The sequence below is a fragment of the Phacochoerus africanus genome, chromosome 10, assembly GCF_016906955.1.
Source record: "Phacochoerus africanus isolate WHEZ1 chromosome 10, ROS_Pafr_v1, whole genome shotgun sequence".
Lineage (NCBI taxonomy): Eukaryota > Metazoa > Chordata > Mammalia > Artiodactyla > Suidae > Phacochoerus > Phacochoerus africanus.
Genome location: NC_062553.1, coordinates 66,118,525 through 66,143,706, shown reverse-complemented (window position 1 = coordinate 66,143,706; position 25,182 = coordinate 66,118,525). Strand labels below are relative to the sequence as shown.

Sequence of the window (25,182 nt, the reverse complement as noted above, 5' to 3'; positions counted from 1 at the left end):
GAGCTACAGCCACTGGCCTAAGCCACAGCCACAGCAACAACTCAGGATCTGAGCAGAGTCTGAGAAATACATACCACAGCTCATGGCAATGCCACACCCTTAACCCACTGTCAAACCTGCATCCTCATGGATGGTAGTCAGATTCATTTCTGCTGAGGCATAATGGGAACTCCCCAATATTTTTGCTGTTTTTTGGGAGATGTAGTGTTGGGACTTCCTAACCCTCCATCTTGCTGATATTACCTTATCTCTAATTTTGTGTCAAGGAGACTGTAGACAGAGCCTCTCCTTGTTTTTACACTAACCTTATCTCTTACATGGTATTGTTGACTTACCTGTGCAAGGTTATTGACTTAAATGGGTGATAGCATGGAAGAAACAATATTAAACTAACTGTATAACCACTTTGACCTCTCAGTTGCATTCCAATTTATTTACTTAAGGTTTAGGAGTTATATTGTAACTTATCAATTGATTTCTCCTTGGATATAAGCATGGGCAATAACAAAAGTACAGAGTAATTTTTAAAAAGTACTACATATGAACAAGATGTCTCTGAAATGGCTCTCACTTTTGCTGCTACAGCTGACTTGCTACTTCAGCTCTGGCAGGTGTGGAAAGGTGCTGGTGTGGCCAGTGGAATATAGTCACTGGATTAACATGAAGATAATTCTGGAGGAACTTGTCACCACGGGTCATGAGGTGACTGTTCTCACATCTCTAGCTTCTGATTTTATTGATCCCAGCAAACCATCTGCTACTGAATTTGAGACTTCCTGCATCTTTAACTAAGGAGGATTTCGAGAATGTCTTTAAGCGTTTTCTGGAGAAATGGACATATATGGCAAAAGATACATTTGGGGAATATTTTTCAACAGTGAGAATTTTATTTGGAGAATTTTCTGATATTTTTATGCAGGTCTGTAAAGATATTTTTTCGAACAAGAAGCTTATGAGAAAACTACAAAAATCAAGGTTTGATGTTGTTTTTGCAAATGCCATTATATCCTGTGGTGAGCTGCTGGCTGAGATACCTAACATGTCAGAATTACATGATCACATGACATTCATGGAGAGGGTAAAAAACATGATATATGTACTTTATTTTGACTTTTGGTTCCAGACACTTAATAAGTGGAATCAGTTTTACAGTGAAGTACCTGGATAAGTCATATTTTTAGTTGGTAGCATGAAGTCCTAACTTTCCTAGTGCCATGGAAGGTGAGTTTGTATAAATATTAGGTCATAGGAATTTGTTTATTTATAAGTGAAATGATGAAGTGAAAATATAAAATGAGCCATCAATCTTGTAAATATTATGGAAACATTAAATTATTAAGTTCAAACCATGTGGTGTATGACTAGTACAGAACACCCCATGAACCCATAAACCACAAATTGAAGCCCTTAGGACTTTCCAAGCAATTATATATCCAACTTATGAAACTTCACTTTTTTAACTTAAAAAAAGTCACTAGAAATCTCATGAAATGTCTTAATAAATGAAGACATAGATTGAGAACTCACATGTATTTGTAGCACAAGTATCTAAATAGCATTTAGAAACTGTTTCTACTTGTATAGCTCAGTGTCCATATTATTTTACATTATATTATATATATATATACATATATATATATATGTTTGTTTTATCAAAGAACAGGCACTTTAAAAAATCTGTAGCAATATCATTCCAAGCTCCTCTTCAAAAAGTGCCTAATATATTCACATGGAAGAATCTTCATTTGATCTGACTTTTGCTGCTTTTTCTTTTCCCTTCAGGGAGACACACTACATTATTTGAGGCAATGGGGAAAGCTGACATATGGCTCATTCGAACTTACAGGGATTCTGAATTTCCTCGCCCACTGCTACCAAATTTTGAATTTGTTGGAGGTCTCCACCACAAACCTGACAAATCCCTACCTAAGATAACCTGTTTCTGTTCATTGTGCTTTGTTTACTCTGCATTTTCAATAGAAATAACTCTGCCTTCTTTATTTAGAATGTTTGATCACAGCGAGTCACATGTGGGAAGCTGTATAAAATAATCTTCCAACTAGAACCTCATATATTTATCTCTATATCATAACAAGTATCTGAATTTCATTATCATTGTAGAATAAAATAGGAGACTTAGGAGACTTTGAGACTATGTCAGTTAAATTATGGACTTTATTAACAACACATAATAAAGATTCAGACACTCATTATAAGAATAATTATAAAGGAAATAGAAAATTCCAGAAATAAGTGCTAACATGCAAAGGAATTGTTTGGCTACATTTCTACCACCTGATACTCTACCTGGAAAGACAGAATACAAGCATTATAAAAATAATGTGACTCTATGCACCTACAGTCAACTAACCTATGACAAAGAAAGGAAGAATATACAATAGAGAAAAGACAGTCCATTCAATAAGTGGTGCTGGGAAAGCTGGACAGCTGCATGCAAAAGAATGAAATTAGAACACTTCCTAACACCATACACAAAAGTAAACTCAAAACGGGTTAAAGACCTAAATATAAGACCAGATAGTATAAAACCCTTAGAGGAAAGCATAGGCCAAACACTCTCCACCATAAACCACAGCAAGATCTTGTCAGATCCACCTCCTAGAGTAATGACAATAAAAACAAAAATAAACAAATGGGACTTATTAAGCTTAAAAGTTTCTGTACAGCAAAGGAAACCCTAAACAAAATGAAAAGGCAACCCACAGAATGGGAGAAAATCTTTACAAATGAAGTGACCAACAAGGGATTAATCTCCAAAACTTATAAACACCTTCTGCAGCTCAATACCAAAAAACAAACAACCCCATCCCCAAATGGGCAAAAGTTCTAAACAGACAATCCTCCAAAGAAGACATACAGATGGTCAAAAAACACATGAAAAGATGTTCAACCTCACTCATTATTAGAGAAAGGCAAATCAAAACCGCTATAAGGTACCACATTTACACTGGCCAGAATGGCCATCATCAAAAAGTCTGCAAACGATAAATTCTGGAAAGGGTGTGGAGAAAAGGGAACCCTATTACACTGTTGGTGGGATTGTAAATTGGTGCAACCACGTGGAAAACAGAAAGGAGATTCCTCAGAAAACTAAAAATGGAACTACCATTTGATCCAGCAATCCCACTCCTGGCTATCTAACCAGAGAAAACCATGACTCAAAAAGATGTTCGTGGCACCACTATTTGCAATAGGCAAGATGTGGAAACAACCTAAATGTCCATCGACAGAGGAGTGAATAAAGAAAATGTGTACATATAAACAATAGAATATTACTCAGCCGTGAAAAGGAAAGAAATAATGGCATTTGCAGCAACATGGATAGACCTAGAAATTATCATGCTAAGTGAATTCAGTCAGACAGTGAGACACCAACATCATATGCTATCACTTACATGTGGAATCTAAAAAAAGGACACAAAGAACTTCTTTGCAGAATGGATACTGACTCACAGATTTTGAAAAACTTATGGTTTCCAAATGAGACATATTGGGGGGTGGAGGATGCACTGGGGTCTGGGATGGAAATGCTATAAAGTTTGGTTGTGATGATTGTTGTACAACTATAAATGTAATAAAATTCATTGAGTAATTAAACAAAAAGAATGTGAAAATTATTATAATAAGGAAAGACCACAATGCTGAGGAAACATCCAGCAGGAATCATAGAAAATATCTCTGAGGCATTAATAATCAAGGTGAGATCTGAAGGAAGTGCAGGAATAATAGGAAAGGATAAGGCAAGAGTGGAGGAAGACACAAAAGAAAAGTGGGTAGAGTAGTAATGACAGTTTCCAAGAAATGCAAGTTTGATCTAAACAAGAAGGGGCTGAGTAGAGAGACAGATGATGCAGGAGAGGTGAGGTGGAGACAGAGGATTATAAGGAGTTTGAAACATTTACTAGGGACATATGGGAAAAAATTAAAGGGTTAAGAAAGAGAGATGGCATTACATTTTCATAAAAAAAAAATTCAGAATGTAGTCACTTGGTTGAACTGTAAAGAGCCAAGAGTGTAAAGGGACACCATTTGCCAGGCTGTCCTGCTAAATGATGGAAACCAGACCACAATGTTCACAGAAATGTGGCCACACTAACTCACTATCATGGTACAAACTTCACATGGCTGTTGGGGAAAATTTGTTAGTACATATGAAACATCCAAAATGTCTCTGGCACATACTCAGTGATCCATAGGAAATATTAACTTGTGTCATTACTGTTATTTTGTTATTCTATGTACTATAAATAACTCAATACATGCTAACCACCTGGAACTACTCCCTAACTTATTCAAGCTGCTTTTCCAACATATTAGGATTATTTCTTAATATGTTGAAAGTAGAGTCCTAAAGAATAGATATCCTATGGAGTGGTTTAACTGTAAATTTTTTAAGTTTTTTCATTAGAAAAAAACTAAATTAATAAAAATAAGTTAAATTTAATAAAATTTAAATTAAATAAAATAAATATGATCTTGAATTTTTGAATGTTAGGAATTTTTTAAGGTTTTGGCAATGGGATGAATGAGTTGAAGTGTTCAATTGTTTTGCTGTTGTTGTTGTTAGATTTTAGGTACTTTGCCAGTGCTCTAGATAAAATGAAGACCCTTCTTCAGTAATATAAATGTATGCTCTAACAATTTTTGCAGCCAAATACATGTCCTTCCTTTCATACCAGCATTGAAATTATTTCTCATTTGGAATCCCAAGGTTTTATCTCTTACAGCATAAAGAGAGAACTTTGTTAGAACAGGTGTTTTCTGCCTACACTAACCTTATAGAAAACCTCAGTAAAGCTCCCTTAAGAAACGTAGGTCTCAACATCGTAGCTGCCTGACAGAGTGACCTCAGAAAATGTATATATAGAAGAACCATAAATTGGTGTATGACATTGATTGATTTGCGTATGTTGAAACATCCTTGTAAACCTGGGATGAACCCTACCTGGTCATGGTGTATGATTTTTCTTGATATGTTGTTGGATTCAGTTGGCTAAGATTTTGTTGAGAATTTTTGCATCTATATTCATCAAAGATATTGGCTGATAGTTTTCTTTTTTGGTGGTATCTCTGTCTGGTTTTGGAATTAGGGTGATGGTGGCATCATCAAATGCCTTTGGGAGTATCCCTTCTTCTTCAACCTTTTGAAAGAGTTTAAGGAGGATGGGCACCAGTTCCTCTTTATATGTTTGATAAAATTCACCTGTGGAGCCAACTGGTCCTAGACTTTTATTTGTAGGGAGTGTTTTTATGACCTCTTCAATATCATTTCTAGTGATTGGTCTGTTCAGTTGGTCTGTTTCTTCTTGATTCAATTTTGGCAGGCTGTAAGATTCTAGAAAATTGTACATTTCGTCTAGATTGTCAGATTTGTTGGCATATAGTTGTTCATAGTATTCTCTTTTTTTTTTTTTTGTATTTCTGCAGTATCCATTGTGATTTCTCCTTTTTCATTTCTAATTTTGGTTATTTGAGTTCTTTCTCTCCTCTTTTTAGTGAGTCTGGCCAGAGGTTTGTCAATTTTGTTTACCTTTTCAAAGAACCAGCTCTTAGTTTATTAATTTTCTCTATTGTTTTTTGAGTCTCTATTTGATTGATTTCTTCTTTGATCTTTGCAATTTCCTTCCTTCTGCTGACTTTATGTCTTTTTTATTCTTCTTTTTCTAATTCATTTAGGTGGAGGGTTAGGTTGTCAATTTGAGATCTTTCATCTTTTTTGAGAAAGGCCTGTATTGCTATGAATTTCCCTCTGAGCACTGCTTTTGCAGCATCCCATAGATTTTTGAGAGGTTGTGCCTTCATTATCATTTGTATTGAGGTACTTTTTAATTTCCTTCTTGATTTCCTCATTACCCATTGGTTTTTTAGTAGCATGTTGTTTAGTCTCCGTGTAGTAGGTTTTTTCTCATTTCTTTTCCCGTGCTTGATTTCTAATTTCATGGTGTTGTGGTCAGAGAAGATACTTGAGATAATTTCTATGCTCCTAAATTTATTGAGGTTAGCTTTGTGCCCCAATATGTGGTTGATTTTTGAGAATGTTCCATGTACATTTGAGAAGAATGTGTATTCTGATTTTTGGATGTAGTAACCTGAAGATATCAATGAAGTCTAATTTTGTATTGTTTCCTTTAGGATCTCTGTTGTTTTATTGGTTTTCTGTCTAGAGGATCTGTCCATTGATGTGAGTGGGGTATTAAAGCCTCCTACCATGATTGTATTCCCATCAATTTCTCCCTTTATGCCTGTTAATATTTGTTGTATGTATCTGGGTGCTCCTGTATTTGGGGCATATATGTTGACGATAGTAACATCCTCTCCTTGGATGGATCCCTTAATCATTAAATAGTGTCCTTCTTTGTCTGTTTTTATGTCTTTTGTTTTAAAGTCAATTTTGTCTGATATGAGTATTGCAACTCCTGCTTTCCTGTCATGTCTATTGGCATAGACCACATTAACAAAAGAAAAGTCAAAAATCATATGATCATCTCAATAGATGCAGAAAAAGCATTTGACAAAGTCCAACATCCATGCATGATCAAGACCCTCACCAAAGTTGGTATAGAGGGAACATTCCTGAACATAATCAAAGCAATTTATGATAAACTCACAGCAAATATACTACTCGATGGGGAAAAACCGAAAGCCTTCTCACTCAAACCTGGAACAAGACAGGGATGCCCACTCTCACCACTGCTATTGAACATAGTGTTGGAAATCCTAGCCACAGCAATTAGACAAACAAACAAAAGAAAGAAAAGGCATCCATATAGGAAGAGAAGAGATAAAACTGTCACTGTATGCAGACGACATGATACTATACACAGAAAACCCTAAGGACTCAACCCAAAAACTACTGGAATGGATTAATAAATTCAGCAAAGTAGCAGGATATAAGATTAACATTCAGAAGTCAGTCGCATTTCTGTATACCAGCAATGAAATATTAGAAAAGAAATACAAAAATATGATACCTTTTAAAATTGCACCTCACAAAATCAAATACCTTGGAATACACCTGACAAAGCAGGTAAAGGACATATATGCCAAGAACCATAAAACTTATAATCAAAGAAATCAAAGAAGATGTAAAGAAATGGAAAGATATTCCATGTTCCTGGATTGGGAAAATCAATATTGTAAAAATGGCCATACTACCCAAAGCAATCTACAATTTCAATGCAATACCTATCCAATTACGCATGACATTTTGCACAGAACTAGAACAAACAATCCAAAAATTTATATGGAACCACAAAAGACTCAGAATTGCCAAAGCAATCCTGAGAAGCAAAAACAAAGCAGGAGGCATAACTCTCCCAGGCTTCAAGAAATACTACAGAGCCACAGTCATCAAAACAGTGTGGTACTGGTATCAAAACAGACAGACAGACCAATGGAACAGAATAGAGAACCCAGAAATAAACCCTGACACCTATGGTCAATTAATCTTTGACCAGGGAGGCAAGAACATAAAATGGGAAAAAGAAAGTCTATTCAGCAAGCATTGCTGGGAAACCTGGACAGCTGCATGCAAAGCAATGAAACTAGAACACACCCTCACACCATGCACAAAAATAAACTCAAAATGGCTGAAAGACTTCAATATACAACAGGACACCATCAAACTCCTAGAAGAGAACATAGGCAAAACACTCTCTGACATCAACCTCATGAATATTTTCTCAGGTCAGTCTCCCAAAGCAACAGAAATTAGAGCAAAAATAAACCCATGGGACCTCATCAAACTGAGAATCTTTTGCACAGCAAAGGAAACCCGAAAGAAAACAAAAAGACAACTTACAGAATGGGAGAAAATAGTTTCAAATGATAAAACCGACAAGGGCTTAATCTCTAGAATATATAAACAACTTATACAACCCAACAGCCAAAAAACCAATCAACCAATGGAAAAATGGGCAAAAGACCTGAATAGACTGTTCTCCAAGGAAGATATACAGATGGCCAGCAGACACATGAAAAAATGCTCAACATTGCTGATTATAAGAGAAATGCAAATCAAAACTACCATGAGATACAACCTCACACCAGTCAGAATGGCCATCCTTAATAAGTCCACAAATAACAAGTGCTGGAAGGGTTGTGGAGAAAAGGGAACCCTCCTGCACAGTTGGTGGGAATGTAAGCTGGTACAGCCACTATGGAGAACACTTTGGAGATACCTTAGAAATCTATACATAGAGGAGTTCCCGTCGTGGCACAGTGGTTAATGAATCCGACTAGGAACCATGAGGTTGCGGGTTCGATCCCTGCCCTTGCTCAGTGGGTTAACGATCCGGCATTGCCATGAGCTGTGGTGTAGGTCACAGATGCGGCTTGGATCCTGCGTTGCTATGGCTCTAGCGTAGGCCTGGGGCTACAGCTCTGATTCGACCCCTAGGCTGGGAACCTCCATATGCCGCGGAAGTGACCCAAAGAAATAGCAAAAAGACAAAAAAAAAAAAGAAAGAAAGAAATCTATACTTAGAACTTCCATATGACACCACAATCCCACTCTTGGGCATATATCCAGACAAAACTCTACTTAAAAGAGACACATGCACCCGCATGTTCATTGCAGCACTATTCACAATAGCCAGGACATGGAAACAACCCAAATGTCCATCGACAGATGATTGGATTCAGAAGATGTGGTATATATACACAATGGAATACTACTCATCCATAAAAAGAATGACATAATACCATTTGCAGCAACATGGATGGAACTAGAGACTCTCATACTGAGTGACATGAGCCAGAAAGACAAATACCATATGATATCACTTATAACTGGAATCTAATATCCAGCACAAATGAACATCTCCTCAGAAAAGGAAATCATGTACTTGGAAAATAGACTTGTGGCTTCCTGATGGGAGAGAGGGGGAGTGGGAGGGATCAGAAGCTTGGGCTTATCAGACACAACTTAGAATAGATTTACAAGGAAATCCTACTGAGTAGCATTGAGAACTATGTCTAGATACTCATATTGCAACAGAACAAAGGGTGGGGGGAAAAATGTATACATGTAAGGATAACTTGATCCCCTTTTTGTTTGAGAAAAAAATTATAAAAAAACCATAAATTATGCACATATACTAAATACAAATTAATTTCTAACCCTTGAATCTGAAAACTGCATGTATTTTCAAATTATAAAGAATTATCTTCAGTTTAGAAGTTGCTATTCCTTATGTAGGAAAGTTAGAATCTAGTCTCTTTTAAATTGCAATGAACCATTATAAATTGATTTAAGAAAGAAATAGGAAGCAAACTATCTTTATTTTGTAATCTCTTAAGAGATCCTTTTCCTTTACTCCTTATTGGTGGAAAAAATGAAACATTTTTTCAAGGATAAAACATCATTTATTTTGATTGCAAATTGTTTGAGTTAGATATGGTTACTTTCATAGTGTCCATAGACTGAGCTAAGGTAGTGAGAGTTCTGTGTTTTCTAACCTATCTTTGAAAGGTTTCCTCTTTCTCATTTCAAAAAATGACAATGTTAGTAGGAGGGGAGGTTAGGAAGGGAGGAAGAAGGACAAGGAGAAATACAAATAGTGGTATAATCATAGAAATGAGTAATATTTTCTGTTATTATTAAGTTGCATAAGTAAGATGTGATTTCAGGTGAATTATTATAAAGACTTCATCATATAAAGAAACTGTTTCTTCAAACTGCTAACTTTTCCATTAATTATTAGAGTCAGAAATTTTCTGTACTTTTTTAAAAATTGGTACTTTTGGCAAAATGTGTCACAAATCTTAAAAATGCCTATAGGCTTTCACTTTGTAATATGCTAATATGTAACTATTCAGAGAAAAATGATCAAGATAGGCAAACATGTATTTTGGGCAGTAATTCATAAAAGTCTACACTAGAAATAATAAAAATAACTAAAATTAAGCAATATAAATGTGCCTATCAAACCATTACAGAACCATTTTATCAAAGAATGCTTAATTACACTAAATCTGAAATAATTTGAGAGGTAGTTTGAAAAAAAAAACGTAGTAAGATCACAATTTTCTTGTAGGATTAAAGAATATAAGCTGGAATTACATTTTTCACAATAGAAGTCATAATGAATCTTTAACTATAGGAGTAGAATAAAGATTAGAATAAAAACACAAATTTTGGCATAACATCCTTAAGGCTCATCCATGTTGTTGGAAATGGCAGGATTTCCTTCTTTCTCATGGATGAATAATATTCCATTCTGAGTGTGTGTGTGTGTTTGCGTGTGTGTGCATATCCCACTCCCTCTCCCTCCTTCTCTCTCTCTCTCTCTGATTTTTCTTTATTGTAACACTTTTCACACAATTTTTATCTCACACCTTCATTGCATTTATCTGTTGATGGGGACTTAGGCTGTTTCCCCTGACTAATATGAATAACACTGCAATAAACATGGGAGAACATGTATCTCTTTGATATCCTGTTTTTATTTCCTTTGAGAATACACCCAGAAGTAGAATCACTGGTCACATACTGACCTATTTTTAATTTTTTTAGGACCCTTAATTTTGTTTTTGATAAGGGCTGAAGCAATGTACTATATCACTGAGAGTGCACAAGCTTTCAAGATCTTCACTTTCTCACCAACATTTTTCTTGGTGGTAGACTTTCTAATAGGTGTGAGGGGATAACTCATTGTGGTTTTGATTTGCATTTCCATGATGGTAAGTGATGCTGGGCATCTTTTTATATGCTTGTTGGTCATTTAGAAGTCATCTTTGGAAAATGTCTATTTTGTTCATTTGTCTATCCTTTAATAGAGGTTTTTTGTTGTTATGGTGTATGAGCTCTATGTATATTTTGGACATTAACCCCTCATTCAATATATTTTCCAAAATTTTTCTCCTACTCTGTAGGTTGCATTTTCACCTTATTCATTTTTCCTTTTGCTGTGGCCTTAATGTCATATCCAAAAAAATCATTTTCAAGACCAGTGTCAAGGGGTTTCTTCTGCATGTTTTCTTTTAGGAATGTTATGATACTGGTCTTTCATCCACTTTGAGTTAATTTTTGTGAGTAGTATATAAAATATGGGTCTCATTTCTTTATTTTTTCTTTTTTGCATATTTATCCAGTTTTCTTAGAAGTGAAAGAAGAGATTATTTTCACCCACTAGGTGTACTTGTCTCTCTTGTAGAACAGTAGCCATTTATACACACAGGCATTTAATTCTGGATCCTGTATTCTGTTCTATTAGTTGATGGGTCTATCTTTAGACCAGTATCATATTGTTTTAAATAGCATAGGTTTGTAGTATAATTTGAAACTGGGATGCATTTGGCTTTGGGTAGTGTGGACATTTTAACAATATTATTAACCTCTTGATCCATGAACACAGGATCTCTTTCCATTTATTTGTGTTTTCTTCCATTTTCTTTTAACAAAGTCTTGTAGTTATCACTGTACAACTCTTTCACTTAATTTGTTGAATTTACTTCTACTTATTTTCTTGTCTTAGATGCTACTGTAAGTGGAATTTTTTTTTGGCTGTTTCATTATTAGTATGCAGAAATCAAATTGATTCCTCTAGGTTGATTTTATATCATGTGACTTTACTGAATTTGCTGATATTTCAGGATTTTGGTTGACTCTAATATTTTCAGTACAAAAAATTATGTCATCTTCAAAAAAAATTATAGTTTTGCTTATTCCTTCCATCTGATTTGGATGCCTTTTCTTTGTCTTGCTTACTTGTTCTACCTAGGCCTTCCAGTTATTTATTGAAATTAGTGTGAGAGTAAGCATCCTTGCTTTGTCCCTGAAAAAGCTTTCAAATTTTCACTGTTGGGTATAACATTATTTTTGAGTTTATCATATAGGATTTTTATTATGTTGAGGTATGTTCCCTCTATACCCAATATGTCGAGGGTTTTTATCATGAAAGCTTGTGGATATCTTATCAGATGCATTTTCTACATCTATTAAGATCAGACTATTTTATCTATCATTGTATTAATATGATGTGTTACAATTATTGATTTGGGTATGGTGAAGCTTCCTTGCATCCCAGGTATAAATCCCATTTGATCATCATATATAATCCTTTTAATGTGTTCTTAATTTGGCTTGCTGATATTTTGTTGAGAATTTTTGCCTCTATGGTCTTCCTGGATATTGGCCTATAGTCGTCTTTTCTTGTAATTTCCTTATCTATTTTGTATCAGGGTAACGCTGGTCTTGCAGAATAAGTCTGCTAATGTTCCCTCCCCTCTCACCCTTTTATTTTTAAATAATTTTGAATGATTGGCATCAATTATTTTTTAAATGTTTTGTAGAATTAAACAGTGAAGCTATCTGGTCCTGGACTTTTGTGTGTTGGAGGATTCTTGATTACTGATTCAGTATCTTTACTCTTTATGACTCATTGTCTATTTCTTCCTGAATAGTGCTAGTAGGTTGTGTGTTTATAGGAAGTTATCCATTCTTCTCAGATATGTAATTTGTTCATTTTTTTGTTTTGTTTTTAGTTTTAGTCTTTTTCTCTCTTTTTTTAATTAATTTATTTTTTATCCCTTTTACAAACCCTTGTGTGGAGGGCTGACTTTCAATAGATCGCAGTGAGAGAGCTACTCTGCTACCTATGAAACCCTGACCCACAATGTTCCCCAAGAATGTGAGGTGTGGTGCAAGAGGGGAGGGAGCATCTGCATTTACAGCCACACCCCATGTCCCAGAACAAGAGCTCTCCACACTCTAATGGGGGTGCCAACTCATGGGAGTGACAGGGTGTTATATGTTGGCTGCAGGGTCAGCAGAGGACCAGCTATCCCAGGCCAACCAAGGCTCCCACGGTGCTGCTGTAGTGCTGCTGTATTGTTCTGCCTGGGCAATATTCAGATATGTAATTCATTAGAATATAATTCTTTATGGCAGTATCTTATGACCCTAAGTATCTATATAGTATCAATTGTAATGTCTTTTCTTTATATTGCCACACCTTTGGGAAATGGAAGTTCCCAGGCAAGAGGTAGAATCAGAGCTGGAGCTGCAGGCCTATGCCACAGAAAGGCCAGCTCTGAGCCATGTCTGTGACCTATACCACAGCTCATGGCAATTCTGGATCCTTAACCCACTGAGAAAGGCCAGGGATCGAACCCTCATCCTTATGGATACTAGTCAGATTCATTACCACTGAGCCACAATGGGAACTCCCTCTTTCATTTCTAATTTTGTTTGATTTTTTTTTCTTGGTTAGTCTGGCTAAAGGTTGTCAGTTTTATCTTTTTTAAGAGACTGAGAAAGACAAATACTGTATGATATCACATATACATGGAATCTAAAAATATCAAGCCTGTAATAGCAGAGAGAAATATGGTAGTTACCAGGGACTATAGCGTGGGAACATAGGAGAGATGTTGTTTAAGGGTATAAACTTGCATCTCGTAATAAATAACTCCTTGAGTCCCAAGGTATAGAACGGTGAATGCAGACAACAATATTATATTATAAACATCATACTTGCTGAGGAACTAGATCTTCATTATTCCAATTACAAAAAAAGAAATGATAATTATATGACACAAAAAAAATCATTTCTTTTTTTATAACTTTTCATATCATCTCATCATGAGCTCATATTATTTTCATAAAAAGTCATAGAATGAGAGTAACAAGTCTACATCACCAATTACTTTGAAAAGAGAGGATGTATTATAAAGGGCCAAATGGATGCATATTTTACAGCATAGATGAATCTTTGTGTAGCAGTGAACCGGACAAAATGTTGAAGATGAGTAACTTGAAATGCTATAACAAGTTACTGGAAATAAACGCTTTACCTAGGTGCACCATAAAAGTCCCAAGTTCAGTAACCTTAATATTGAAACTGATATTATAGTTTTGGAGAATGCTCTATAAAATAAATAGTCTGCAATGTTAAAGTTTGATTTTTTTCATCTTTTTCTTTTTTCTGTAAAAAATAATTTTGAAAATAACTTTTATGACAATAATCAGGATTATAAAAGATACATTTTATGATGGAAAGTTGGGTCATTATTTTCCAGAGAGAAAGTAATAATGAATTTAAAATAGGAGAAATAAATGTGAAGAGATGAGTATATGATTTTGATCAGATACCCGGGAAAATCTTGCTCCTCTACATTTTTTTGATGGAGTACACTGAGCAGTATGGAATTTCTCTAGTGTAACAAGTAACAAAATGCTTTTTTTCTTAATATGGAAAGGATTAAGGGCTTTGAGACAAAATTACTCAGAATACATCTTCACCAGGAACTTAATTTGGTTGAAGTGACTCCTCAAAAGGTGACCAGATCTCTGCTGCAGAAAGCCCTGGCATACCTCTCCCACTGTGGGCATGGTGAGGTGATGATGAGGGTCCCTCAAGCCAGTCACACTGACAAAGTTTAAGGTAAGGATTACAGAGCTGTGAGAATGATAAAGTCATTCAAATCATAAGTTATTCTTAGTGCTAACAGGGAAATAAAATACTAATGACTAAATTAAAATAATTCTCCAGAAACTTGGCTTGGAATTAACAAGTGATTCAATAGAACTATAATAATAAAGAACTAAAAGTAAGTTAAATACTGTTGTATGGTTTTCTTTCAAGAATCTATGTTAGTAATTTATAAAATGCTGAAGGATCTAATATAGATTTGTTTGTTTGTTTGTTTGCTTTTTATCTTTTTAGGGCCGCACCCACGGCATATGGAGGTTCCCAGGACAGAGGTCATATTGGAGCTGTAGCTGCTGGCCTATGCCACAGCCACAGCAATGACAGATACAAGCTGCATCTGTGACCTACACCACAGCTCACGGCAAGGCCAGATCCTTAAACCACTGAGCAAGGCCAGCAATCGAACCTGTGTCCTCATGGATATGAGTCAGATTCATTTCCACTGAGCCACAATAGGGACTCCTAAGAATCTAATATTGTTGAGTAGTATCTCCTCTTCATTACTGTGTACTGGCTGTAGGTCCTTTCTTGCTTATTCACACATGCTTGTGCACAAATATACCTAATAGAAGAAGCTGAACTCTTATCACCCATATCCTTCCCAAAGACCTCAGGGATGTGTGGTATACTAAAAAAAACAGCCATTACAGAGAACAAGATGACATTTCCTAAAAAAGCATTTAGTGTTTAATATTTACTAGAAAAACTGACCAAAGTCAAAGATGTGAAGTCAGCCTATTCAAGAGACATGGGGAGCTGGGAGACAACTATGCAGTGTGTGGCAAGAATAATACACACTTCATAAATATAAAACCTGTTTGTACATGTGGTCCAGAAATTCCTCTTCTGACCACATAACCAAAAGAAGCACAAAAAAAACAGTTTGCACAGCATGTACATAAAATCACTGTTCATAAGAGCCAAGAGATTGAAGCAACCCAAATGTCCATCAACAGATAAAGCAATAAACAAAATGTCATATATATGAACAATGAAATATTATTCACACTTTTAAAAAATTCTAACACATTTTCTGACAAGGATAAACCTTAAGCTGAGTGAAATAACGAGTTCAAAAAGAAAAACACTGTACAATTCAAATTGTATGAGGGATCCAGAATGGTCAAATTGTAGAAACATAGAAGAGAATGGTGGTTTCAGGGGCTGAGGAAAGAGGAGGATGGAGTTTTCAATGGGCAAAGACTTCCAGGTTTTCAAGAAGAATAATTTCTGTAGATTGGTTGAACAATGTGAACATATTAATAATGTTGGGAGTTCCCATCGTGGCGCAGTGGTTAACGAACCCGACTAGGAACCATGAGGTTGCGGGTTCAGCCCCTGCCCTTCCTCAGTGGGTTAACGATCCGGCGTTGCCGTGAGCTGTGGTGTAGGTTGCAGACGCGGCTCGGATCCCGCGTTGCTGTGGCTCTGGCGTAGGCCGGTGGCTACAGCTCTGATTCAACCCCTAGCCTGGGAACCTCCATATGCCGCAGGAGCGGCCCAAGAAATAATAACAACAACAACAACAACAACAAAAATAATGTTGAGCTCTACACTAAGTTAAGGTTAAGGTAAATTTTATGTTACGTATATTTTATCACAATTTTTAATTTAATTTAATTTAATTTTAATTTTTATAGGACCACACCCATGGCATATGGAAGTTCCCAGGCTAGAGGTCAAATTAGAGCTACAGCTTCTGGCCTTCGCCACAGTCACTATAATGCTAGATCCAAGCCACATATGGGACCTAAACCACTGCTCAAGGCAATGCCAGATCCTTAACCCACTGAGCCAGGCCAGGGATCATACCTGCATCATCATGGATGCTAGTCAGATTCATTTCCGCTGAGCCACAATGGGAACTCCCTCCCATATTTTTTTTTAAAAGCAGCCATGACTGTAATTAATCTGCCCTCGATCTGATTGTCTCTCTTTAAGTGTTTGTAGCAAACCTTTCAATAATGTTAGCTATGCTATTGCTCTTTTGTGATGGAGAAAATTCTTCTTTCACAGGAAATGGAAGAATTTGTCTAGAGCTCTGGGGAACATGGTATTGTGGTGTTTTCTTTGAGATCAATGATCAGTAACATGACAGAAGAAAGAGCCAATATGATTGAACCAGCCCTTGCCCAGATTCCACAAAAGGTGGATAAAGTAACTTAGTAGGGACAAGCACTTAATAAGACTGTTAAATTAAAAAAAAAATAAGTGTGATTACAGATATATTCTGCAAGAAAGATAAAGTATTAAGGATAGCTCTAACTTACCTCAGATATGTTTAAAATACACACACACACACACACATATATATATATATATATATATATATATATATATGGCAGGTGCTAAAATAGTACAGAGAGTGTTTTGATTGACACTTATTTTGGATTAACATAGTAATCAAAAAAATTATTCGAGACATATTGTGAATTTTGATATTACAATGGGATTGTGGACAGGGAAAGAAATCAACAGATTCTACCTTGTCATTTGCTCCTTTTCCTTGAAGGACTCCGGAGGACATGGTACACATAGAGATGTTTTCAGGAGTTAAATTTTAACAGTAAGTTTAATAGCACAATAAAGTTCAGCAATATTGATAAAAATCTGGACTGTGACATGTAGTTTGTACTTGCCAGATAATCCTGGCCCCTTCTACTTCCCTAAATTTTAGAACAGACCCAGTCAGTGTGGTTTTCAGGGGCTAGTCAGAGAAAAGATGGCCAGGGCTCACTGACCTGCCCCTAGATACCCAGTGATTTAGAGAAAGAGATACCCAGCCTCCAGATACCCAGCCTCCTCTATCTGACTGGGTCTTGCCAAAGTCCAAAGCAGGAAGACAAAAGAAAAAAAGTCAATCTGGGGTCCTGCCCTTAAAGTCAACGCTGTGCATTGTACAGTCTGACCCTTAATAACTCTGCTTCTAACCCGTCAGAGTATCCCTCCTCATTGAGGAAGGAGAAGGGATGATAAGAAGTCCAGCACGAAGAAGAGGAGCATAAAAGAGGTTCAGCTGCCTCCTTCTCCACAAAATGTGGCAGCAACTTATTTTCTAATGTATAAAATATACCTGGGGTCTTTGGATATTTGTGAACTACTTTTATAGACTGCTATCTGATATTGTAATCATCTCAATTTCCTATGCTAATTTCTTGCTGAGAACCTAAAGCTGTTTTACATTCAATGACAAAAGTTAAACACTAGAAAATTATAATACCGTTTTTGAGACTTCCTTGACACTCCAAAATTGTTCCTCTTTTTGGTACTGGGAATAAAAACCACATTTGTCAATGCTTTCAATGCTTTGTGCTTCATTGTTAAAGTGCTCAGAGTCAGTTGAATAAATGTTAGCATCACACGCTTGGAACTTTTTCAACAGCATTACTTTTTACTTACAGATTACCAAGACCCTTTTCTTTTCTAAATTTAAACAATTTCCAAGTCTAACCACAATGGTAATGCTCTCAATTCATGCCAAAAATTGCCAATTGTGGAGTTCCCATTCTGTCTCTGTGGTAACAAACATGACTAGTATCCATGAGGACTCGAGTTGGATCCCTGGCCCCGCTCAGTGGGTTATGGTTGTTGGTTTGCAGTGAGTTGTGGTATAAATCACAGATGCAGCCTGGATCCTACATTGCTGTGGCTGTGGCTGGCAGCCGTAGCTCCAATTTGACCCCTAGCCTGAAAACTTCCATGTGTCATGTTGCAGCCCTAAAAAGACCAAAAAACCTGCCAAGTGTCATTTTTCTCAGAAATAGTGCTTAACAATTTGTAGTGTGAGGAGACACATTCCCTACTCAGCATTAATTAACAGACCACTAATAAATTATAACTAAGCAAAATATTTATTTCTCCAAAGTGGCTGATTGCATATATTTTTCTCTTTGTATATCAAAAGATGTAAAACTCTAGTGAACTAAGGTATATTAACAAGTGGATATAAGCAAATTCTCTTCTATAAGAGTCAAATGAAACATCAGGAAATATTAAATTTGTAAGCTAAGTACAAAATAAAGCAAAATAAATATGTAGTTTATTCATAAGTTGCCACTGTCTTTTTGCACTACAAACAAGACCAGCTAACAGTTTCTTAAATGTTTGGATTTGTCATTGAAAAATCTCATTTGACCGTGTCATCCGTCCTGTGTGAGATGTGATGATTGTAGTCCATACCTGATTGAACCTAAAAATGAGTACATCACATGTGGGTATTCTTATTTTTGTCAGTGTGTTAGTAATTTGCCTTACTTGAGATCTCTTGCCCTTGTTCCTTTACCTGTCCCATGGAAGGCTTTTAATTAGATGTCTCAATCTCTCTGGAACTCTCTTGCTATAACTTTTTAGTTCAAACCATGGAATAAGCTATTTTCTTTACCCTAACAGGTTCTGTGGAGATACGATGGCAAGAAACCAGATACCTTAGGACCCAATACTCGGCTGTATGACTGGATCCCCCAGAACGACCTGCTTGGTAAGACTTAGAAGAATAAACACTGAAAACATGAGTAACAGTGGAGGGGAGTGATAATACTTCAACAGGAAACAAATCAATCAAGCATTTACTCCTGAGAAACTCCAAAAGAAAATGTTGCTTATTTACTTTTATTTCCACCCAGGAAGGGGAAATAAGAAAACCTAAGTGTTCCTTTTATTAGAGAAGGTCATGTTTCTTATGGCCAGAATCCAACTATCTTTATTCTGACTATAATTTTTCTCAAAGTGAAATTTTCAATAAATTTGTGGATTGTTTTTCTGTCTCTGATTTCTGTCCTTACAGCAATCTTTCTCCCTCTTTAGAGTTATTTTAAATGCTACTGCAAAACAACAGGTCCTTCTTCATTACCGGTGACTGTCCATTTCCTGAATTAAAACATCCGTAATCATTTTTAGGAAGTGATAACATGGTTTCATGATAGCTTTTTTCATGATAGCGTCACTGTAGCTTTTCTTTCCTCTGGTTCCAGCACCACTACCTTTATGCTTTTCCTGTTGCCTTGACGCCCTTCCCATCAGATTCAATGACTTCCTACTTGAAGAGCAGGCACTTCTGGCATGATCTCCCCCCTGCTGTGCACATGTGCTTTCTTTTACCCAGGAGGTTCTTTCAAGCTGTTCACATGACAATCTTGGACTCAGGTGACACAGCACTTCTTTCCTTCTTGCTCTGAGTTCTGAAAGCACTTGAAATGCAGTTTCATGTATATAATCATCTGTTATCTAAAAGACATTCTTTTTTAGTGCCTCTTAATGCTTATTGCTCATTTCATTTCTAAGACTTAAAATTAATACTTCTCTTGAAATTCACTCAATCCTAGGTCATCCAAAAACCAAAGCTTTCATAACTCATGGTGGCACCAATGGCATTTATGAGGCCATCTACCATGGGGTCCCTATGGTGGGCATTCCTCTGTTTGCTGATCAGCCTGATAACATTGCTCACATGATGGCCAAGGGAGCAGCTATCAGACTGGACATGGAAACAATGTCAAGAACAGATTTGGTCAATGCATTGAAACAAGTCATTAATAATCCTTTGTGAGTATAAATTTTTTCCACTAGATCCTATTTCTAGATAAGTTTTCATATGAAGACCAAGGAGGCAGCAATGAGTCTTGACATAAACACATAAGGAGTGAGGTTTGTTCAATGCTTTGAAAACAGTTATTGGTAACCCATTTTGAATGTCACATTAAGGGTTTTGGGTGATGTTGGGGAAAGTTTTATCAGAGATTTAAGGATGGTGGAAAAATTTTGAGAGCTAACCATTAGCATGAGAAGAATCACTGAAATGGTTACAAAACAATTAAGAGGAAGCTTTGAGAACAAAGTTAAAGTAGGGAACCACGAATGCTATAAATACACATTTTCACAGTTGTGGATTTCCAGCATGTGAACTCCTCAAATGTTTTAAACTCTTCTAAGATGGTTTATTTTCAGTAAATCTGAATGACCTAATCAACCACAAATTCCCATTACATTTAACATCCCAAAGTTGCATTGCTAATATTTTGACCCCATCTCTGATAAATGATAAACAGCTAGGATTTTCCAATTTACCCAATTACGACTATGTATTATAACTACTTATAAGTGGAAATATATGCTTATGTCTTTCAATTGTGATTATTTCTTTTCTCTTTTTGTCCTTTGTCTTTTCAGGGCTGCACCCATGGCCTATGGACGTTCCCAGCCTAGGGGTCAAATCAGTGCTGCAGCTGCCAGCCTACACCACAGCCACAGCAATGCCAGATCCAAGCTGTGTCTGCGACCTACACCACAGCTCATGGCAACGCCAGATCCTTAACCCACTGAGTAAGGCCAGGGATCGAACCTGCAACTTCATGGTTCCTTGTTGGATTTGTTTCTGCTGCACCACGACAGGAACTCCTGATTGTGATTATTTCTTATTTGGAAGAACTCAAAAATAAAGGCAATTGACTTGGAAGAGATATATTGGGTTATTCCTAGTTTTTAATTTTTTGATTTTTTTCACAGTTTTTAAATGTTGCTTTCCATTTACAGTTATTACAAAATATCAGCTATATTCCCAGTGTTGTACAATACATCCTTGAGCCTAGATTATACTCAGTAGCTCATGCCTCCCACTTTCCCACCCCTACATTTCTCCTCCCCACTCCACTGTTAATACTTTTCTGTGCCTATGAGTCTATGCTAATATTTTGATCCCATTACTTTTAACTGGTAAACAACTAGAACCTTCTATTTTGCCTATCACAACTATGTAGATACTGATTTTAATTCTACATATACTCTGAGCTCTTTTGGTTGTACTTGCCTTTGTCTTATTTGGAAGATCTTTTTTTTTTTTTTTTGGTCTTTTTGGGGCTATACCAACAGCGTATAGAAATTCCCAGGTTAGGGGTTGAATTGGAGCTATAGCTGCTGGCCTATGCCACAGTCACAGCCACGCCAGATCCCAGCCAGGTCTGTGACCTACACCATAGCTCATGGCAATGCTAGATCCTTAACCCACTGAGCAAGGCCAGGGATTGAACTTGAATCCTCATGGATACAAGGCAGATTCTTAACCTACTGAGCCACAATGGGAATTCCAGAGAGCCCAATTTTTTGAAACCATTTTGAAATCTTTTCCATATGTACATTAATTTCAGTAACACAATTATTGTAACTATCACAATTATGATGTATATATTTTCCCCCTTTTTTTCTGTAATGACTTGGTAAAAAAAAAATTGGGGAGAATGTGTTGGTAATTATAGTACAGTGTACATTTGTGTTTTATTTCATTTATTTATTTATTTATTTATTTATTTATTTATTTATTTATTGGGGTCTTTTTTGTCTTTTCTAGGGCTGCTCCCACGGCATATGGAGGTTCCCAGGCTAGGGGTCGAATCGGAGCTGTAGCCTCCGACCTACCCCACAGCTCACAGCAATGCTGGATCCTTAACCCACTGAGCAAGGCCAGGGATTGAACCTAGTCAGATTCGTTAACCACTGAGCCACAGTGGGAACTCCCTACATTTGTGTTTTAAAGCAGTGTTATTTAATTTTAATTGTAGCACAACTGTTGTCCAAAAATGAGCAGAAAAAGAAACACATTTTCTTCTTTCCTAACGAGTAAAACTTCCATTTGGTCATTTTATAGAAATGGATAATTCTCTAGTGTCTTTATACATTTTAAATAATAACATAAAACTGGTGTCAAAATGAAGATAATTTATTAGCTGCTATATACTGAATGTTCATGATATGCTACACATCATGAACATGTTAACTTCTTCATCTGTAGTCTTACTCTATTGCATTTACAAAAAGAATTCAAGATTACTGGCAGCCTCTCAAAACCCAGTGCTTTTCCTGTGTGTTTTAAGAACAGGGAGGGAACTTTCCTGCATTGTTATTGCCATGGTGCTGTGCTTCAGCACTTTGTGCTTTAGACTTCTTGATCCATTTTTTTCCCCTCCTTCTTCCTTGTCTGTTAGTCCATCATCATTTCAAAGGTAGAAACAAAGGTAACTGCAATGCTTGAAAGTGAAATGTTGAGTGTTCTTCATGTTCTAAAGTAACTAATAAGAAAAACAATCACTCTACAACAAACATTTCCTGAGAATCTACTGTATGCTAGGAATACTTCTAAGAATCAATTATTATTCCACAAAACAGTCAGATAAAATAGTATTCCTATCCATTCCATTTAACAATGAAAAATTGAAGAACAGAAAGAATAAAGAGGCAGATAACAAGGTAAGTGTCAGAGTCACAAATCAAACCAAGATTTACACACTTTTAACCACTTCTTCACTAATATAAGGTCAAAATAAACTCCTGAATAGCCCCACCTGGACATGTCTCTGAACTTCATCATGGATTTACCTCCTATCTCGGGATTATGGTAGTATTTTAAAATTTGTTAAATGGGTATTAATTCATTAGTAAATAATCCAAGCTTTGAACAAACAAATCATAAATTTCTTTTTTTTTTAACCCCCGTTTGGGACTTAAATCATTCCATTTTTTAGCTTACAAATTCTTATCCTCTCCCATTTTCCCTATTTTCTTTATGGCTTGAAATGCTGTACATTTAACAAATTCTAGGCCATAAGCTAAGATCTCAACAATTACCTCAGAAAAGAAAAATATATTTTTCTTCCACTCTATATATGACATTCATTTTTACCATCTGCATGAAAGTTTCATATATTTATCATCTATGTTCAATCTATAAATCTATGTCCCTTTGCTTTTCCTTCAGCTACAAAGAGAATGTGATGTGGTTATCAGCCATTCAACATGATCAGCCTATAAAGCCCCTGGACCGGGCGGTCTTCTGGATCGAGTTTGTCATGCGCCACAAAGGAGCCAAGCATCTGCGGCCAGCAGCCCACGACCTCACCTGGTACCAGTACCACTCTCTGGATGTGATTGGGTTCCTGTTGGCTTGTGTAGCAGCTGCTGTATTTGTCCTTACAAAGTGTTGTCTGTTTTGCTGCCAGAAATTTTCTAAAACAGGAAAGAAGGCAAAAAGGGAGTAGCTGTATCTGAGGACAGAAGCAGGTATGGTCCAATAGATGGAACTCTTCAGTTTATTCCACCAGGAAGGAGGTATGATAAAGTTCCCATCCTCCTGTGAGAAAATGACTTCTCACAATTAAGCATCTCAGATCAAAACTGGTTTACATGGGGCTTTCTGCCTGTTTAAGAATTAGACATATATCATGCCAAGAGTAAAACTGATGAAAAAAAATCAATTAAAAAAACGACATGGGTGTATATTGAAATTCTTTATTTTAATTCAAAAGTTACATGGAAAGAAATTATTGAATTTAACTATGTTTCACACATTGTGCATAGATACAAGAATAGTAACAAGTAGACTCACAGTATCCATATTTTTTGTAGATATTTAGAATTTTTAACTTCATTTTGGTGCAGAATTTTATAGTTTTAACTTGCCAGAGAAATTGTTCAATAATTGGATTTATGTAAAAAGAGTCACCCTTTCATTTTATTTGTGATATCTCTAAACACTTCTTGGTGTTTACTCTGCATCCAGCCTCAGCATTACTTCGTATCCAAAGCCTGGGCAAGCCATTTGCTTTCATCCGGTTTAACTCATTACCTACATAAACCCTCTAGATAGCTGACAAATTTTTTAAAAAAAATTGAACTAAATATGAGGCCGTAGTAGATAAAGTTGTTAAATCACACATTCAGGCTTAAAAAACTTTCCTCAAATCTATCTTGCAATACTTGTAACAGAAAAAGGATTGGAAGTCTTTGTACAGTGAGAATTACTACAAATCTCAAACAAAAAAAACAGTCCAATATGAAAGTAAACGAAGGTTGTGAGCAGGAAATTCACAGAAGTGAAATGGCCAGTGACATATAAAAGGTAACAAACCTCACTGGTACTCTGGGAAATGGAAATTAAGTCAATAAATTATTTTCCTACTGATGATTTGCAGAGCTAATAATCTGGTAGTACAATTCTTCTGGAATTATAATGTGGAAATAACCTTTTAATAAAATTTAAACACGGTATTTTTTTTTGTCTTTTTGCCATTTCTAGGGCCACTCCCATGGCATATAGAAGTTCCCAGGCTAGGGGTCAAATCAGAACTATATCCACCAGCCTATGCCAGAGCCACAGCAATGGGGGATCCAAGCCACGTCTGCAACCTACACCACAGCTCATGGCAACGCTGGATCCCTAACCACTGAGCAAGGCCAGGGATCGAACCCGCAACCTCATGGTTCCTAGTCAGATTCGTTAACCACTGAGCCATGACAGGAACTCTTAAATGTGTTTGATATTGAAACTCTACATCTAGGAATCTGTCATGCAGAAAGTATTGTGCGTGTTCATAATTATATTCCCAATATTCCACTAGCACTTAAAAGGCTACCAGTAAATGAACACACATGCTCTTTTTTCCTTGGGGAAAAAAAGCGAAGATTATGGGCAATATCTTTGAATGATCTCCATGTCACATTATTAAATAAAGACAATGTTCCCAAAATTACAAAAAAATAAGCATGGCACTCTTCATTGGAAATAAAATTAAATATTATAAATTTGTATACCACAGAGGAAATAATCTTAAAGAATACACTGAATTTCCAATGATAAAATTTGTTTTTATTCTATATACTTTATTATTTGACCTTTCACAGTAATGTTTTCATGTATTAATATTGTGATTTTAAATAGCTAGTGAAATAAACATATTGATTC

General features: G+C 36.1%; 1 pseudogene; it reads left to right on the top strand.

The window, feature by feature from the left end:
• Window positions 1–549: 549 nt before the first annotated feature.
• On the top strand, window positions 550–23,479 carry LOC125138038 (UDP-glucuronosyltransferase 2B31-like; annotated as a pseudogene).
• The last annotated feature ends 1,703 nt before the right edge of the window (window positions 23,480–25,182 follow it).